Genomic DNA, 20,757 nt, shown 5'->3' on the forward strand with positions numbered 1-20,757 from the left:
GAGGGAGAAACAGGGAATATAGAGAACAGAGGTCTTGATGAGATATACGAAGTGATCAGAATAGAAGACTTGGGTGTAAGATTATGGGTAATGAACTGTTTCTTGGCAAAGTCAAGGTCATGAGAGCAAGACTAAAAGGTGGACTTGAGGTGAAGGTGACAGAGATTAAAGAAATCAAGCAATATGAATGTAAGAGGCCGCTGTTTAAGTGGGTATTTTTGTAAGTCTGGATTTTTTTGTTGTTGTTTTTTGGGGTTATTTTTTTTTGACATTGATAAGATGTCAGTCAATCACTGATAGAACTAGTAAAGAACATATTTCTGGAACATGTTACGAAGACACTAAAGACTTTTCTTCTCAAAATTTTTAAGAATGTTCTTACCAGAACACTTGGAATATAGAGCTAATTAAAGGCAGAAACGTATATCAGATCAGTGTTTTTTGGGGCATGATTTGTGTATTACCATGATACTTCCAGTGATTTTAGGAGGGATTCAAACTTGTTATTTTTACTCTAGCAGCTGTATATTACTTCAGTTATGAATCTGAATAAAGTAGAATAAGTTTATCAAACACATAGCTTAAGGGATACTTTGCTTAGGAAAAGTTTGAGGTAAATAGTTAAAATGTGAATCCATTTTTTTAAATTTTTTTAATTTTTTTATTTTTTTTTAAAGATTTTTATTTATTTGACAGAGATAGAGACAGCCAGTGAGAGAGGGAACACAAGCAGGGGGAATGGGAGAGGAAGAAGCAGGCTCATAGCGGAGGAGCCTGATGTGGGGCTCGATCCCACAACGCCGGGATCACACCCTGAGCCGAAGGCAGACGCTTAACCGCTGTGCCGCCCAGACGCCCCCCATTTTTTTTTAAATAATAATTCAGAAAGAATACGGGCAAGGCAAGAGTGGTGATGTCCAAAAAAAGTGGCAACAGTTTGGGAAGTGGAGTCTTAGAGTTATTTCACAGGACTCACCTCTCCTTGTCAAAGTCTCTGCTACACCTTATCCAGTTTATTTCAAGGACAGAAGACAGAAGGCTGGAACTGCCCTGTATATTTTCATGCAAAATCACAGAAGCCTATTCTCTTTTTAGTGTTTCTTTTCCCTCACAATTACAACTTTTTAAAGGATCCTCCCATCTTAGACAAATTTGAATGAAAAAAATGACAAATAAAACATCATTTTTTTCTATTCACAGTTGGATTTTATGAGAAACAAAAGAAAACGATTGATAATTTGTTGTCAGATTTTTATCTCAGTTGCTCTGAGCTAAATTTTCCTGAAGGGCATCAAGAAATCAAGCAAAAGACTACTCTGGACAGGAGAACAAAGTAGAACCAAAATTCATTCTTCTTTCCTAACAACCTTAGAGTTTAAAACTTGAACCTGTGTTGGGGAAAAATGAAAAAAATAAAAAGGAGCCAAAAGCTGCATTGATAGGAATCTGTCGAACTTCTGGAACCTATATGCATTTTCTTTTATCTCTTTTCTACGCACCAGCTAAAAGAGGTGGGGAATCGTCAACGTTATCAGGACAACTTCACAATGAGGTTTCACAGAAAAGGCATATGTAAATCACAATGGAGTTAAACTCAGTGTGGTCAAATATGAACTTAGGTGTCAGATTTCTAGCCAGGGAGTCATGCTATAAGAATGAAGTCCTTCACAGGGGTACTTGCCTGGATTAAGACCAAAGTCCCTGTTAAAATAGTGTGCAGTTTTTGCTGCACATTGTCTTGGCTACTCAGTTAACATCAGTTTGCATTAGAAATCAATGCATTGCATTGACCAAAGATTTGGTCGAAGCCTACCTGTACACTGCCTCTTCTTGGAAGGGAATCACTTTACAAAACTAGCCCATAATTGGAGGGTTGGGGGCATGCTTGAGCTATTGCAAAGAACAAAACCATTTTTCAAGTTCTAAATAAAATTTGTTTTCATGGATACCATGAGCTAATTACAAATGAGTTGCATCTCTTACTTAAAAATTAGGTCCATTAGTACCTCCAATTAGCAACAATTAGCCATTAAATTGCATTTACTGTAAAAGGCCTGACACAGAGTTATGTGTTCCTACAAGCCGTGCATGGAAATCGGTTTCATTTCTTTGCTCAAATATTGTGCATCTATTTTAATTACAAAATTGCATTTGTTTAAATGTACTAATTGATTGTTTCTTTTCAATAAATTCTAATAAGGGAGACTTTGTTCTACTTATTATTCACTCATTCAACTAATATTTATGAGCTCCTAGAAGGCTATAAGGAACCAAGACTAGATGGTATAAAATAGAGATGGACCCATTTCCTTCAAAGAAGATAGAATCTAACAACAGAGCCCAGGACTGTAATGACTTGTCATATAACACAGCATGCGACAGATATCATAAAGGCAGTGTGCAGAACAGACTTGGTATGAGTATTTGACAAATAGGCATGTGCATGCTGTAATTGTGTTCCTACTAGTGCATTTATACTGTTCACTACATTATAAAAATAAAGCCTTAAAGACTTTTCCTGTTGGGCCACAATATTTTATTGCTTTATTCAAGTAACCCATAACTAAAGGGAGCTTAAGTCAATCGACTGTTCTGATATATAAACATCACTAATTTAGCCCAAGTGGGGGAGGAGTGGGTGTGGAGGGAGTTGGGATAGAAGAATACAAAATTTTATGGCTTATCTTCTAATCCAGCAAGTTTGTTCTGTTGCGGTCCATACTATAAATATTTTAGGCTTTGACGGCCATACAGTGTATTGTAACGACTCAACTCTGCCTTAGGGGTGAAAACAGCCACAGACGGTGTATAAATGGATGAGCATGGCTATGTCCCAATAAAGCTTTATTTATACAAATGGCAACAAGCTGGATTTGGCCTATGGGTTATATAGTTTGCCCTCCCCTGCTCCAATCAATTCATTTTGCGAGTATTCCAAATTAAAAACTATACTGACATCATAATAAGCATGAAGTACATTTCATTTTAAAGTTGGCATTTTTGTGTTTTTTTATTTTGTGCAAGGCATATGAAATATCAGAAAGGCAGAAGTGGGAGAGGTTGAGATAAAGCCTGAGAGAGACATTTCTGAATAATTTAGTATGCACAGCATAGTTGTTGGTGGTACTGAAGTATTAAAACAAAAATAATGAGTACATTATTTTTATTTTTCACATACTCATCATCTCTGGGTTTCCTGGGGCTTATTTGTATGTACCAGCAATGGGGGATTATCAACCAGGAAAATTAAATATATATTCTGTTTAATATCCTCTTGACGGCTTTTAGAATTCTGCACGTCTAGAAATTTACAGAAAAGGTAAGAGATCTGTCATCCAAACGGAGGTGCAGTAAAAAATATATTTTACATCTTTATCACACCACCTCGGCTGGTACTCTCATGGGCCGTTGTGGTTGACTGACGTCCACGGAAGTCATGCTTGATCTGTCAGTACTAGCCAGCTCTTCTGTTTCCCCCTGGGTAACCACGTGTCTGAGTACTGTATTGTGCTTTTGCACTCAAGGTGAAGGGAAGCTTTCCTGGTTTGGTCTAAAGACTCAGCACTGCATAGGGCAGGCCTGGGAGGGCTGGAGATAGGACTGTCCGTCTGTGGCAGGGTCAGAGCAAATTTCCCTGGGTGATGCGGCACGCACAAGACGCGGAGACGCAGCGTCCAAAATGCTCTCTTTGCGGCGGGCAGAATTCACAGCAAGTGGGGGCGATGGGCCTAGGGCATTCCGCAGACGCAGATACATAGGGTCACTTCGTACCCCAGCCATCCCCAAGGGCAGTGACGTCTGTGATGGCAGCCGAGGAAGAGAGCATTTTCAAGACGAGGATGGATATTAAAGGAAGCTAATTGCATGTGCGGGAATCAGCACATCTGGCCCTGAGAGCATGTGGTTCCCTTTTTAATCAATGGCACCAAGTGGGCGGGGGAGGTTCCTGCCAGAGAATCCAACCCTGAATTGTCTGCCATGCAGCACTTGCCAGAGGCGGGCTTGAGACATCTGATCCTGGAGAGACACGGCCTGACAGACATGCCAACATTTCTCTAGACTCCGTGTTAAATTAGTTTATCAGAAAGCAAAATACCTGAACCGTATGATTGCACATCCCCACAGAAATGCTTTCTCAGAGTTAAAATGTAATGTTTTAACCTCTTCTTTCTTAGAGGGGTGACACATGACACAGACACTTAAACCACATCACTAGCTTTCTGGAGACACGGCAGTGGAAGTAATTGTCCATTATTTTACCCGATGTTCCCTATATAAAGAAGCCAATGATGAATTGTTGCTTGAGTTCAGTGCCTTGGCAAGTATCTCTCTCCAAATGAGCAGATATCCTTCTTTTTAACTGACATTCTAAAGTACATAACTTAATCTATTTCCCTTTTGGCCCTGGCTATCAGGATGGTTCGAGTCAGACGCAGTACATTGCAAGCCTTCCCAGTGGCATGTTCTCTTGATTGGTCTCGACTCTTCATTGATTTGCTGGTGTGTTTAATTGTGCTTTTTAATATAGTGCTTAATTATTTAAACCCTTCGCAGATTTGACTTGGAAATACAAAAGCTCTCATTTTTATGGTAAAAAGCATAGATGAAAAAAATGCTAATGGGCTCAGGGAAGTTTGTGTGCTATAAAGTCTCAGTGGCAAGATAAAATGAAAGATGATTGTGATGATGTGTTGATCTGATCTAAAAATTGGCTAGCAGGCAGTTTTCCTTTATTCTCACACATGCAACTTGGAATAGGGAAAAGGATGGTATAATAATTAGAAATGGCTTTCAGAGTCAAGAATGTATATTTGATTCCTGGGCCAACTTTTTACTAATTATTTGACAATAAATTTTACTTAAATTTTCCGAAGCTTGCTTCGGAATGTACAGATAGTACATGAGCACTTCTCTGTGTGTACTTATGTGAGGACTGAGATGACTTATCTAAAGTACTTAGTACATGCCTGAGTTGTACTAGATATTAAATAACTGAGGCTTCCTTTTCTTTTCCTTTCCCTGCATTCAGGAAAGTACGTTGGAGTTTTTGAAGCATCACTAACCTTACATTTGCCGTAAGAGATTGACTGAACCAATGCTGTTTTAAAATAGAGTTTCCAAACCCAGTATCTAACAATAAAAGAAATATTAAAGGAGTTGACTATATATCTTCCCTATTGCCTGCACTATGATAGTATTATTAGTTGAATTAATATAATAAATAAAATTTAAAGCTTTTTTAACCACATGAAAAGATAATACTCATAATGTAAGGTGGAAAAGGTGACAAAATTGAACCACCGTTATGATTTTGAGTCCTAAACACGCACGTGAAGCTAAACGGGAGTGCATTACGTAATTATCAGATGTGTTTTTAATTTTTTTCTAAGCTTTTTGAAATGTTGCTTTGCAACTTGTATCATTTGCTAAAATGTTCACAGCACAGTCTTTCAATATATCTAATATTGGGGAGATATTTATAGACCAAGAAAACATGAGTGTATTAGTATAAAGGAGGTGATAATGATGATTGTCATGATTAGATCGGTTGCAGTGGTAGCATTGGTGACCTCTAAAACTTTCCCCACCTCTATTCTTATATCTCAACACTATGGCATTTATGGCAGAATTAAAAGAAACTTATTTCTTTGATAAAAGTTGCATAGAATGTTTGAGCAATTCTGTAGCCTCAAGTCAGTCTTAATTTTTTATGTGAATTCATTATCCACCAACCAGATGGTGCATCTCCACACCCAGTTGACCGCTGCTTTTAACATTGCCCATATTGAAATCACGTTTCAAATGATATATTGTGCCCCTGGCATGCAGCACTTGGAACGACCTAAAATCTTCTCAGTTTATTTAGTGGGAGACTTCCAGTCTCTTGTGGTTTATGGAATTGATAAAATATGTTTGAAATTGGGATTATATATAATATACTTTAATTACATGTGGGTATTAAGTCTAACTTCCATGAGTTTTATATATTATATATATATATACACAATTATATATGTATATATATGTGCATAATTATACACCTTTAAAATGTATATTTCAAATAAAATCTCCTGCTTTGGGAGATAATTTGTTTTCCCAAGTTGCAGATCACAAAATATTTATTCCTAACAAAATCATGCTGATAACTTTTCAAAGTCCACTTGCCACCCAAGATGCTGCTTATACACCCTTCTTTTCTACCACTAACTTTTATTCATTTTGATAATGTGGAATATATCACAAACAGTATATTACTTCTTATCAGGCCAATCCTTCTTTTTTACTTGTCTGAACTGTGCACTTTGGTGCACTCACTGTGATTTAGCTTTGATACAATATTGATTGCAAAGCCATCAGCTATCTGACCTAGATACTACATATCAAAAACAATAATCAAGTTTCCCATCAAGTTTCCTTAAAAATGAAAAACAAAAAGTTGAAAAGATTTTAAGCCAATGGTGCCCTTTAATTTACATGCAATGGACATAGTTCAGCTGGCAGCAGAATCGTGTTGGATTCAGGGTAATGGATTGCAGGCCCCTATAAGGCATAAATTTAATTACTTTATGTGCCTGCTCTGCATCCAGCAGTCTGCCCAAGAGACTCAGATCTGGGAAAGCACAGGACTCCAGATTCAGGAAATGGGAATTTCATTCATAATTGAACAGTTACTTTAGCAAATCAAATATGTGGAGTTGGTTTAAAAAAAAAATCATTGAGGTTTTTGAGATATTTGTTCTGGAAGATTAAAGCCTACTAGCCAAAGAAGACCAGAGACCAACTATAGTCAAACAAAATTAGATTTACTAGCTTGAAAAATGAGGGAGAAGTTGCAGGTGAACCATAGAGCATCTTAGAAGAGGGAATTTGGAAGGACTTATAGGATTTGAACTTGTACAGTATGACTTTGGGAAGGGCTTCAGGAAGTTATAGTTTACTCTGCATTGGTTGCTGTTGGGAAGTGGTGGGGGGCAACTGAATAATTGGGTGTCTTAGTAAGTGTTGTCTAGTAAGTGAGAGGAACAAGGCAAAGCTAGAGTTGCCATTGTAATGATGCCGCAGTCACTCACATTGGACAGAAAAGGGAGGTGTTTAATTGTTTTTAGGTTTGCAAAATGCCCTTGCCTCCCTCTGTCCTTTATCCCCCAGTCATTAACTGTTCTTGTCTGATAATTGTTGATAATTCTTAAAAATTGTTTAATTGGGAATACTATGACCTTGCTAATAGCTACCAGCTAATTAAAGCTCATTTGAAAGATTTCCATAAATTCTTTCCTTATCTAAAGAGCAATTATAATGTTGCCTGATAAAAATATAACTAGAACATTCAATGACCTTGATAAAAGGTCAATACAAACATGAGATAGGGCAAAATGTGTTTTATTTATCATAAGCATTGAGTGTATATGGAGAGTACTGCTAATGCAAAAATGACTCGATGTACACAAAAAACACCTTGTGCTCAAGGTGCTGTGCTAAGTACTTTATGTGAATTGATTGGTTGCATTTGATTTTCACAAACATCCACTAAGGAAGTTTCCGCACCCTCTACAAAATGATTCTTTACAAGCTCAGCTGGACCTCCCACTCATATTTTTGCTCCTTCAGCTGGTGTAAACTTTTTGACTTTCTTAAGTTCCAAACACAAGTCTTGCCATTTATGCTCAGAAGATGGCTACCTCCCCCTTTATGAGAAGACAGTTACCATAGTTGATCTGATCTCCCACAAATGTTTTCTCTTTACTTCAAATGTCTTTTTTTTTTTTTGCATTTTTCCTCTCTTCCTATTCTCTTGTATTTTGTCAAGTCACTTCCTTCTCTTTGTCAATATTAACCCTTCCTTCTATGTTCTTGTTTTCATGTCTTAACCTCTGATGTTCTTACAGCTGTGATCCCACACACACCTTTATCAACATATACTTACCAATTGATGACATTCCCTCTGCTCAAACAAAAACAAAAACAAAGGTGTAGGTCAAGTCTATCTTGTTTTCCAGGGTACTGGTCTTAGGGCATTTTGCTTGTCTTTGTTCTCTTCCTCAGAGAAGTCATCAGCTTCCTCAGCTTTAACCATCATGTAGGTGGCCTCCAAATCTCTACTGCTTATCCCATCCCTTGAGTTCCATGCCCCCATTTCTAGATACCTCTGAAATGCTCCCCTTCCGCTTCTACCACCCTTGGCTGGCCTGCCGAAGCCCAGACTTCATATTCACAATTCAAGACTCATAATCTTTCCTCCCAGTCTACTTTATCCCACAGACTTCCCTACGGTTCAAAATAATACTTTCAGTATTATTTCTGTAAGACGAAATTTTCAACGTTAAGTGTATCTATGAGTTTAGGATTGTTATGTTCTTTGATAGTGTCTTGGCGTATATATAGCTCTTCCTTTTGGGTGAGAACCATATGATTTAATACTCAACTAAGCTTGGAGTAGAAAAGAAAATCTCTTATAAATTGACAAGTCATTTTTATTCCAAAATATTGTGCTTCAAACCTCAGAGACGTTTTGGCTCACTCTTCCCCACATGCAGCTTTCATTTTTTTTTTTTTTTTTTTACTTCCACAATATACTTTGAATCTGCTCTCCATTTGAATCCCATTCCATTCTATTACCCCAGTCCAGGTTGGGTCCTTATTATCTTCTAATTTTATTATTGCAATGTCAATACCTGGCCTTTCCTATTCAGCCTTTACACAAATGCCTGAATAAACTTTGAGATTAACATTTTTACTTTAACTTGATCTGCAAGGATATGATCTTAATATAACAATTGGGAGTTACCTTAGTAAATAACTATTCTGTACTCTATTCTTTCACTGCCAGAGAGAGGGTACAGATTAGATCTCTGAATCTAAAGTCAACTTTTCTAATAGCAACACTCAAACTTGCAAACCAGTACATGGCAGAAATGTTACAGTACTCAAAGCTACGGATGGTTTACAGAGATTATTCTCTGTTAAAACTGCGTCATACCGTAGAATCACAGTGCCGATTGCTCATTGTGCTCTGTGTGAGTGCAGACCTAAATTTTCTTTTCTGAGAAGAATCTTATCTTTCCTGCAGCTAGCCTCCAAATAATGGGAGGTTTATTTTGGGTGGAGTGAGTGGGTTTTCTTAAAATCTTCTTAGCTTCAATTTGACACTACCTATCCAGTGCCAAGTTCAGCATTGGAACTTATGTGTTACCAACAGCAAAGAAAGCTACATTCCAAGTTCTTGTCAAGAAGTACAATTCCAGAGTCACTAACACTCATACCTTTCAGAACCTTGGCTAAAAGAAAATAGTATTTTTGGAGGAATATTTGGATAATAGGCAATATATCCATTCTCCTTAGTTATTCTAAATTATAACCTTGGATTAAGCTGAAGAAGCTGTCTTACGTGGAATTCTGTGTCCCACTGACCCCCTGAAAAATAGCTTTTTCTCAAGTATGCATTGGCACAATGCCATTCACTTCCATTTGAAGGACACTGTAATAAAAGTCCTTGGAAACTTACTTTGCTTACTTTAAAGGTTTTGCTCCCTAGACTACACAGTATCTGCTCTTTTCTGATCCATGGGAGAAATGTCTCTCTTGCCTCCATATTGGGAATTATTCTTCTATGCATCTGATTTATTTTCTTACCTGCTGGACACAGCGAATCGTGTAATTCATTACTAACTAACTGACAAATTTTAATGGTGTATATTTTATTAACCTTGCTGACTTCATCTTACTTTTTTCCCTTCATCTCATTTTTCTCACTTATTTGATATTGCAACATTTGTACAATTTTGGAACCTGCCTTAAATCCTTTTTGGGAGCAAGCTGAGCTATAATTAAAAAAATGAGTGAAGACTCCTAATAATGATATGCTTAGTCATGAGCCACAACTCAAAGGGTGCAAGAGTTAAGAAGGACTCATTAGTCTTGTGTTCGAGACCTCCCACGGTATAATCCTCAAGCTACTCTTCCAACTGCTTTTCCTACCATGTCCTTCCATAATTCTGCTCTTTCACTTATCACAGTTATTTATAGGATGTGTTTGGCTGTGAGCACTTTCTTGCTTGCTTGCCCTGTGCTGACTTTCTACCTGGAACATCTTCTCTGCCACACCTGCAGTTTGCGTTGGTCAAATCTTACTCCTCTTTAACAGTGTCTCTGCCATGAATTTTTTCCCAATTTTCATAGCCAGAGGTGTTGTCACTTTAGTTTGGAAATTCAAAGTCCTCTGTTAACCCTTGGTGTACTTCACCTGACAGTACACTATATTCCTCGCCACCTCTCCACCCCAGCTTGAGACCGCAGGTCCCTGGAGCTTTGGAGTTCAAGAACTGTGCTATTACCTTTATGCCTGGTAGTACTAAAGCTCAAATTTTTGATGAAAATAAAAGTCTTTAGATAAAGTCGCACCCTCAAGGACAGACATCAGTGTTGACTTTTACTCCAAATATAAATTTAGAAGACCAAATGTGAAGGCAATACTTAGCTAGTCAGAGGCCTGAATTTTCTCTACTAGGCCTAAAATTTAGGACATTTTTCCCCCCAGAAAGTTACTCTAATTAACTGTCATCCCTTGACGGGATTAGCATAGCATCCATCTTAATGGTCTTGCTGATTCAAGCCTTAACCCACCCAACCCCTTCTCTCGACAGCCGCCAGCGTCATCTTTCTAAAACTCTTTCAAGTCTTTTCACAACCTTCAAAACTCCCTCCTTAGTACACCTGTTACAAGGTCCTTCATGATCCCCATGTCTACTTCTCCACCCTCATCTCTCACTACTGTGCTCCAGGCATAATTGCTTTCAATTTGCAGGATGGGCCACACTTCTAGGGTCTTTGCCTAAGTGCAAATCTAACTATGAGCCATCCCTCTGTCTAGATGCTCCATCTAGATGTCTAATGCTTTCTCCTCTACTCTTCAATTTGCTAATTTGGGCTTGTTTTCCAGGGATTGTCTCAGATGCTTTTTTTCCCCCCTGGGAAGTATCCTTCATCTTTCTATCTTGGCTTAGAGATGGCATTTTTCTTATTCTTTTAGGTTTCCCAGAGTATCTTCATCAAAACATTTAGCACACTGAAGCATCATTTTCTGTTTAATTATCTTTCTTTCCCCCTGGAGTCAAGACTATAAACTCCTTCAGAGCAGGGACTACTTATATTTACCTTATTTCCCTGTTACCCAGAACCATCTGAGTAGGTGCTTAATAAATATTTGTAGGTTGAATAAATGATGCCCACATGTAAGAATGCTGATTTGGTAGACACACCTATATAATCCTAACCTTACTTAACTTGAAAAAAATTAAAATAGAAAAAGGAAAACAGAATTCCCAAGAATTTTGGAAATTTGAATGAACAACTAAATGCAGAGAGCTTTCTGAATGGGATAGGAAAATCTCATGAGCAAGAAAGTGGAAGAAAAAGTGAAACAATTTGGAAGAAACGGAATTATTAGGAAAAGAGTCTTAATGAAATAATTTAAAATGTTGGTGGAAACCCACAAAGTGTCGGTTAGAAATATGACTGCCCTTCAGCAATGCTGCTTATCTGGAAGATTTCATTTTGTTAATTGTCTTCCCTAGATAACCATCATATTCATTTATCTTACTAACATCATTATAATTGATTCCCCGGAGTCACCTTCTGGAAGTACTTTCATACCCTTTTTGTTGCCCAGGTCCCTCACATATACACCATTGCAAATACACTAGTCCCAATGACATAGCATCTTTGCCTCGTTTGTGTGTGTGTGTGTGTGTGTGTGTGTGTGTGTGTGTGTTAATTCTTCAATGACCTGTGTCATACCTTTTGCTTATTGTCTAAAAGACATGCATCCAGGTGCCCCATACTCATTGTGACTGGTAATCAGGACAAGTAATGGCCTTTAGCTCTTTTTCATTAATGCAATGGAAAAGCACCATGCCCAATCCATTAGTGATGCACTATTATATTAAAAGCTTACTTAAGAAAGGCAGCCAGCCAGTGGACATAGAGCTGGTTTCTCTTAAAAAGGATTTTCAGCCATGATCAAACAAGGCACCTTTTCATTTAGCAGGAAAGTTTCTGCTCTCTCCCTGTCTCTCTTTCTCATTGTGTTTTGTCCTAATTTATCCTGGCAATCTGTAAGGAACTTAACTAATGTTTTCTAAATGACATTGAAAATTCTTGAAGATTAACAGTGTTCATAGGGATAAAATATCAATTTGTCTTTTAAAAACTTCTCTCTTTGATTGTTCCTATCTGTGGATTTTAGTTTCTTGAATTCCTTACCCTCAAAGAGATGTTTTTCCTCTTGATTTTTCTTGCTATAAAACCGGCTATAAGTATAAAATAAGCAGCCATCCTGTTTGGGTTTATTTTTTATTATTATTCTTTCAGCATTCATGCAGATAAAACTCCCCTGTTATTTTCATTCCTTTAGGAAATTATGTTTGATTGATGGCCTTGAACTTGGCTAGTTTAGGCAAGATTTGAGGATTTTTTTTAATCCCCTAAATGCAATTGAATTATTTTGCCCCTAGCTGATAGTATAAGGTATCTGTTTGCATTAAAGCTTCCGCCACTGACGTTTGTACTTATCACCCAAGCCATTTAAGGCTTCAAGTTCATTTGAAGAATTAATTCCATGTGATGTTAAAGCACATAAGTGTGTATGAGGCCTAGTTTCTAAAATACCTTTCCTTGGGAAGTTCCTCAAGAGTGGAATGCAACCACTCAACCACAGTAAAGCACATCAACCTCATAGGACTTCTTCTATAATCACTGATTTATATATTTAAAACAATAAGTATTAACATAAATCATACAACCAAAGAGTTCTTGTTAAACATGGAAAGTGCAGTTTTTGTGTTCACTTCTGCAGTGACCTCCTGTCACCACTTTTTCTCACCATTGTCCACTCTCAGTGACCACACAGGAGGAGAAGACACGAGAACATGACAGCACAGCATGAGTAGCCCATCCCATGCCAGTGCTGGGCAGGCAGCACACAGTGAAGGGAGGAATATAGCTTTGAGGAATATCAGCATTTAGATCCCAGCCCCTCAGTGCTTTCTCCGGGCCTCTCTGGAGCGGAAAAGGCAGTTGATACTTTTTGAGCTGGATGAGAAATTAGAATAGTCACAATAGACACTTCATTCTACTCATTTTCTGGAATTCCAGGTTTACGACTTCACATTTTCAGTCCTCTGCCATTGGTTCTCAAGATGTGGTCCTAGACCAGTAGCATCAGCACCTCCCCAAAACTTGTTAGAAACACAATGCTTAGGCCCAATATCATTGTCTCTTATAAGTCGTCCAGGTGGTTATGATGCTCACTCAAGATTGGGAACCTCTTCAAGCCAGTCAGCCAATCACAGGCAGATGAAGGGGGTAAAGCTGGACTAACTAAGACAATGGAAGGAGCAAAGCTGATGGTGGAATAAAAGGAGAATGTTCATTGTCCTCCATTATTCAAATTCTTTTCTTCCTCCCAGATTTCTATTATACATCATTGTTGTCTTGTTTGATTTCCTTCCTTCGGTGTGATTTTTTTTTTTAAACCATCAAAATTTGACTTGGAATATGAGTCTAGTGGCTCCTTTGGGGAGAACCTGAGAAATCCGTGTGAATTTATGCAGTCTACTCAAACTATCAGGATTCATGGCCTATAATGATAGATTTAGGAAATCCTTGAAAATGAAATCAAGTGAATCGGCATATTTACATGGTGTGCACATTCACTACGGCATGGTTAGTTACTCAAGTTAGTTACGTGGTTACTTCAGGGAGGTCTTAGTAATGTTAAAGCTCTATTTTAAAAGGACCAAGACTCATATGCAATATATATAAATATGTAGAAGCAATCATACCATATCAACAAACATCTGCCTCTCTAGCACATTCCTTTGAGCCTCTAGTAATTAGAACAGTGACTAAATCGGCCCTTTTTATTTTCCACTGGTGTCAAATACAGCTAAAAGGATTACACTGTACTTGGATACTAAGGCTCTTTTTGTAACTGGCAGCATCTAATCCTGATTATTTACTGCTTATATTTCTAAAATATGAAAAAGTAGAAACAGAGCTTTCAACCGAGTTCCCAGTTTCACACCCAGGATGACCTTCATTGTCCACAGACTCACTGTGATTCATTGCTAATGAGGACAGTTGTATTTTTCTCTCCTCCCGTCCATGAACCCCACCCCCTCTTTTTGCCAGTGCTGCAGAAAGAATCCTGTGTACAACTGGGAAGAGTAGTTTTTACCTACATCCCATGCCTTTACAATTGTTTACAATTCCTTTGGAGATACACACACACACACACACGCACACACACACACATACATACATATATATACATACACATATACATGCTCACACACATATATATGTCTCTGTTTTACTTTCCTGTTCTTAATGCAAGATAAAACTCCAAGGAAGAATGATAGAAATACCAAGTACAGAATTTGAATGTATCACTTAAACTTGATTAATCTTTTAGTCATTATGTGAAATATAGATTTCCTTATGGAACATATTTAAGCATAACTTCCCAAACAACTCCTAGGGTAGCAGATCTAAAATTTTGTGGCGTATTAGAATCACTGGGGGAGCTTTAAATATCCAACCACCCAGGCTATGCTCCAGGCTCATTAGATCAGGTTATCTGTAGGTGGGACCCAGGCACCAGTATTTTGTTAAAGCTGTCCAGGTGATTCCAATGCAAAGTCAAGCTTAAAAACCAGCGTCCTTGAGAATGCACCTCAGTCTCATGAAATGTTGATGTACCTAAAAAAAAGAAAAGTTCTAAGGTCCAGCACATTTGGGAAATGTAGCAAACTGCATTTGTCTTCCTAGAGATGCTTACAGATTCGCAATAAATATTTGCCCATTAAACACTGAGAAGTCCTGAAGGGGAAGAAATGGTGGATGTAAAGAAGGAAGGAGGAAAAGAGAGAAAGGGACCGTCACCCCCATGATAAAGAAAAATATCTGTATAGCTTGGTTTATCCCCTCCTTTTTCAAACTTGTTTACTCAGAGATAACTTTGTATGTGGAACACCTGTCAAAAATTCCTTGGAACACTCCTTTTAGGGAAAAGAATTTGGAAGATCCTGAATCAAAGTCATCTACAGTGAAGGCTTTTCTTGCAATGCCTGTTAGAGAAGACCTGGCTACATCCAGCTTTGCTTCACTCCTATGTAACATTTGATATTTAAAATAACTTAATGAGATGGCCAACATATCCATGAAAAGATGCTCAACACCACTCATCATCAAAGAAACGCAAATCAAAAATGAGCTATCTCCTCACACCTGTCAGAATGGCTAAAGTCAACAACACAAGAAACAACAGGTGTCGGTGAGGATGTGGAGAAAGGGGAACCCTATTGCATAGTTGGTGGGAATGCAAACTGCTGCAGCCATTGTGGAAAACTGTATGGAAGTGCCTCAAAAATATGTATGGAAGTACCCTATGATCCAGTAATTGCACTCCTGGGTGTTTATCCAAGGAATACAAAAGTGCTCATTCAGAGGGATACATGTACCCCTGTGTTTATAGCGGCATTATTTACAAAAGCCAAGGTATGGAAGCAGCCCAAGTGTCCACCAATCGATGAATGGATAAAGAAGATGTGGTATACATCTACAATGGAATATTATTCAGCCATAAAAAAGAATGAAATCCTGCCATTTCCAATGACATGGATAGAGCTATAAAGTATAATGCTAAGGGAAGTAAGTCTCAGAAAAAAAAAAATACCGTATGATTTCACTCATGTGGAATTTAAGAAACAAACAAAAAACAAGCAAGGGGGAAAAAAGAAAAAGTCACCCCAAGAAACATACTCTTAACTATAGAGAACAAACTGATGGTTATGAAAGGGGGCAGGGAGGCAGGCTTGTTGGTGAAATACGTGATGGGGATGACGGAGTACAGTTGTCCTGATGAGCACTGGGTGACGTATGGAAATGTTGAATCACTCTATTGTACACCTGAAACTAACATAACACTCGTTAACTAACTGGAATTAAAATAAAACTTTAAAAACAGAAGAAATATAAAGTAATGTATTGAGTTTAACATTGGAGTTCAGAAATTATACAAGATATCTGATAGAAATAGGATACATGGGTCACAAGCGCTACATACAATTTAGTTGAGAAAAGTCAGTGTCCCAAGATTAACCTAACAAATGAGTTGAATGAGTGGTATCCAGAGAAATCCAACCTTTAGTAACACTGGGAAGGTGTGGGGAATCCAGTCAGGTAGGAAAGCTGAGTGATAGGATAGCAGAAATGGTACCAGGATATAATAGCTCTAGTATTTAGTGGTATTTGCAGTTGGTACAAATAAAGTGATAGTTTGGGACCAATCATACTCCATTATATATTCTCTGCTCCTAGGCTTTTCTAAGAACTATTTCAGAACTTTTCTTATCTCTGGGGCCTATCCAATCAACTAGGGTAATCTTACAGTTCTTTCTTTTGTCAAAACTGACCTGAGCCTGTTTCTCAGGATTTCCTCACCTCCTTCCTGAGGGCCTATTATATGGTATAAACTACTAATTTCTCAGTGTGTTAACATTTAACCCTGGTACTTGAATGTCAGGCACTGTGGCAGATTTTTCCACATTAAGCTGCAAGGCAGATGTGGAATAGCGGTGGCCATTTTCCGTAAGTTCCCTCAGAGATCTCAGAAAACTCTGCTAACTAGAATCTCCTATTTAGGAAATGGTCTTGAGATACTGTAAATAGTAATGAAAAGTATTTGAAGTAATTAGGCTAACTGAATTTGGGTAAATGTTTAAAAGAGACAGCCAACTATCAATGTCAGAGCAGTTTCCATCAGCAACTTTTATTGACGGGATGAGAAAGGATAAAATGCCTAACAGGCAGAGTAACACAGAAGCCTCTGTTACCCTGGCCTGCTGTGGTTTTGACCACTTCTATCCAAGCTGATAATGTTGTAGGGTTTTTTTTAACTCTTTTTCTCTTTTGCCTAACTTCTTCTTTTAAATTCATATGACCTCCCCAACCACAGGAATATTTAAACATCCGGCTCACAATGGTTTAATTTAATGGCTCAAATGATGTCACTAAAGACCTGTTTTCTTTCTGCATAGCTGATGTCATCTACATTCCACAGCCTCGCATCTGACATACCCTATCCCGCTCCCCTGTCCTGGTAGCAGAGTGGCTGTCCCAGCGATGGCCCCATATACTCACACTATCCTCTGCCAGCAAAGAGCAAAAGTCATTTCTAGAAATCTCCACACAAAAAAAAAAAAAATTTCTTTCCCAGAAGCTTCAGTAAACATCTTCTGTAGTCTCGCTGACTCTGAAAGTTTACTCTCATCCACTCCACTACTGTGGAGTTAACTGCATTCTAGCTACATGGTTGGCAAAGGGCAACATAAGGGTTCTCAAAGGAAATCCAGGCTCCTATTGAGAAGGGGGAATGGCTGCTGAATGGGTAAGAAAAAAGTGAGGACTACACCTTCCTTCTTGTCATTGTTTGTTTCTTTTCTCTAGAATGTGTGTTTATTATAACTTGTGATCTTGAGTCACAGTTTAGTCATTGATCCCTCTTTTTAAGTTTCTCTCTGGTTTTGTAAATATCCTTTTAGATAAAAATTAAGGGTCATTTTTAAGAAATTCAAACACATGTATTTTTATTTTCTGTAAGTGGGCATGAAATTCATGAAAGAGGACATTGGTTAAACATAGTTGCATCTCATAAATATTTTTGAATGGTGTGTGAGAAACACAATTCCTTTGGTCAAAGGAAAGAGAAAAACAGGCCCCAAACTGTTGAAACATCTGTAGTTAATGTTCTAGGAAAATAGTGTCCATAGTAGCCTTTGAGTTAGTGAAGGAATGTCCCCAGGCTCTAAATAGAAACTAAAGTCTTCTAGGATAAAGAAGTCAAGAACAGATGAACCAAGTGGGACCAAGCCAAGGAAAATCAGGACATAAAAATTAAAAATAGTGTTATATCTACATTGATTTTTCTTTCTACGTGTCTTTGGTTGCCTTACTTCCTCTGTTGTCTTACTTCTGGTCCTTTTGTTTATTTAGTTTTTATATCCATTAGTTTTATTTCCTGTTGGAACTGCTTCCTACGTGCTTATGTCCATGATCAAACCCTTTATTTCTTATTTTTTCAGTGGATGAGAAAATATTAAGATTTAGGGTAACTTTTCAGCCCTTCCGAGTTGACCATACTCAATTTTACCTTCTTTGTTTAAGAATGTTTACCCAAATGTCACTGGGTCCCCCAATATTTTTAAACCAGATAGGATTGGCTGGAAACCCCAATTCCATACCCATTGGAAGTCCACATCTTTCCAAAATAGGTAAACTTTTCTAGGGTATTATAGGCACCTCTGTCTGCTCTCTGTATTCTGCATTGTGTTAATTCAGATGTGAGTTTACCACCTTTCCAGTTTTCACAGAAAATCCTATTCAGAATAACATTAATGAACTCTTGGGCATGCTCAGTAATGGACACACGATGGGCATTTAAACAATCTCAAATTGATTGTGAAGTTGCATCCCTGTGCATGAAATGTCCTTTCGCCACCTCCCCTTGGTGGGATTTTGCCCACTCTTTTTCCCTTCTATATCCTTAGGCTCATTCTGCTCATGGGCATCTCTCCCCATCCCCACTGCCACCCTCACGGTGTTTCCTCTGGCTCTCCCTTTTTCTCAAATATGTAAGCTCCTCCCACTTCATCTCTTTAGAACTATCTTTTCATGTCCGGTGAGTGTCTGCCATCCATGCCTTTAGGGCCCTATGTCCACCCCAGGTGTCTCAATGTAATTTTTATGAGAAAATAAATAAGCATTTCCTGCCTAAGCTGATTTCTGATCACAAATATTAAGATAATGAAAGTTTTGTCTTATCATAATGATAACACCAACAAAAATAAAACTAATAATAGTGACAGTTCCTATCTCTTGGGTTCTTAATAGGTACCCAGCCCTGTGCTAAGAGCCTTGTGTACATTATTTCATTAATATTTCCAAGAAACCTTTAAAGAATTTTACAAGAAAACTGAGATTTATAGATACAAACCTAGGTCTTTCTCAACCATCATGCTAAACATTGTAGACATATTTTCCTAGTTTTATGGGTTGTTATTATTCTAAAGAGACTTTAGCTTTCTTTCATATTGCCGTGAAAATCAATGAAAAATTATTTCTAAATCCCTATTGTTAAATAGGTAATGATTATTTTTAAAAAATAATCTTTATGTAGTCTTACACTCACGCTCAAATTGAGAAATACTTTTGCAATGTGTATCAACAACTGTCCCAAAAAAATGAGGTTTCCACTTTTTAAATTTGTGAATACATACATATTTACTGTAAACATCATTATCTTTATCATTCATTTGTTAAATTTGAAGCCTAGTGTTAGAGTCCTTTATATTTTAGATGCTCTTCAAACTGATATGGTAAACTATGAATCAACCCCCAAATCATCTTATTGTCGAACATTTAGATGCCAGGAAGTAAAACAAACAGAATGCATTCATTAAATAAGGATATTTCTTATGTGTTAAAGAGCACCAAAAATACTGTATTAATGTTAATGTACTCAAAATAATAGCAACAGCAAAAACAAAGAACAAGAAACAAAACCAGAAGAAAAGTACATCAGTTTTGCTACTAGATTATTTTATGGATGGAAGGTTTGGCTGTCTTTCAGAGAAGCTTTTCTGATCAACACTAATGATAAGGAGAGTTATGATAGGCGTCCTTTCTCCCTGTCCATTAAGAAATTGCGAAAGCACTTGTGATTCAGAGTAATAATACCAATGGTGGTTTCTGAAAAGCGTTTTCAAGATTCATTCATTTTGTACAGTTCCGTACAGGGAACATTTGCTTAGGATTAAACTGAACTTGAATTCAAACTTTCAACTCTCTAGAATGAATGGCCTCTAGTATTGAACAGGTGGAAAAAAAAGAAAGTCTATTTAGATATCCAACAAGTAATAGTTTTAGCATGACTTACAGGCATTCATTCATCAGGCTGTGAAACCATCTGAGATCTCACCTGGCCTGGCTGGAACATGGAGGTGAGCAAATGCCAACAGGCTTCTCTCTCTGGTCTCTGGAATCACCATTCTAATTCAGTTGGCTGGGGCTTCCACCTTCATCTAGTCTTTATCATCAAGATACTCCATACTGCTTGCCCAGTGGATCACCCATTTACTGCTGACCTCCTATGCTATCTTTTCCTCTGTGTCTTTCTGAAAGCACTTTGTAAAACACAAAGATAAATTCCCCTACATCCTCATGGTCCTCATGAAAAATTATTTCTTCTTCATGTCTCACCTAAAATCTGTTTTCCTCAACCACCTTCTTGGATACAGACTTTACTTTCTCCTGTGACCAATGGAGCTGGAAGGAGGGGTTAGCAGTCTTTTACATCACTATTGCCTCTTGTATACAGCGTTCAAATTCCTTCTTTTAATGACATTGCCACAGGATGTTATCCTTTTCCTCTTCTTTTTGCTATCATTCATTGATCTCCTTGCCAACCTCCACATTCAGTATGGCCTTTTGTCACTAGTCTCCTCTTGCCTCCAACTCCTGCCTCATTATTACCATGGTGTTAACATCCCTTCACCTTCTTGATAATTCAATGACCTTTACCTTATGTAACTCCAGCCCCCCATGTCAAAGGCCACATTATAGACCTAACCGTAGTGGCTGCCTCTCTAAAATCTTAAAACCCTCATAGCTGTTAATCAGCATTTCATTCTTGCATCTCTC

At 37.8% G+C, this 20,757-nt stretch overlaps 1 protein-coding gene across 11 annotated transcripts in view; it reads left to right on the plus strand.

Annotated features, from left to right (window-relative positions):
• Window positions 1-20,757, plus strand: part of RBMS3 (RNA binding motif single stranded interacting protein 3) — a 692,098-nt gene that overhangs the window by 640,017 nt on the left and 31,324 nt on the right. The window lies entirely within an intron of this gene.

The sequence above is a fragment of the Ailuropoda melanoleuca genome, chromosome 6 (genome assembly GCF_002007445.2).
Source record: "Ailuropoda melanoleuca isolate Jingjing chromosome 6, ASM200744v2, whole genome shotgun sequence".
Classification (NCBI taxonomy): Eukaryota; Metazoa; Chordata; class Mammalia; order Carnivora; family Ursidae; genus Ailuropoda; species Ailuropoda melanoleuca.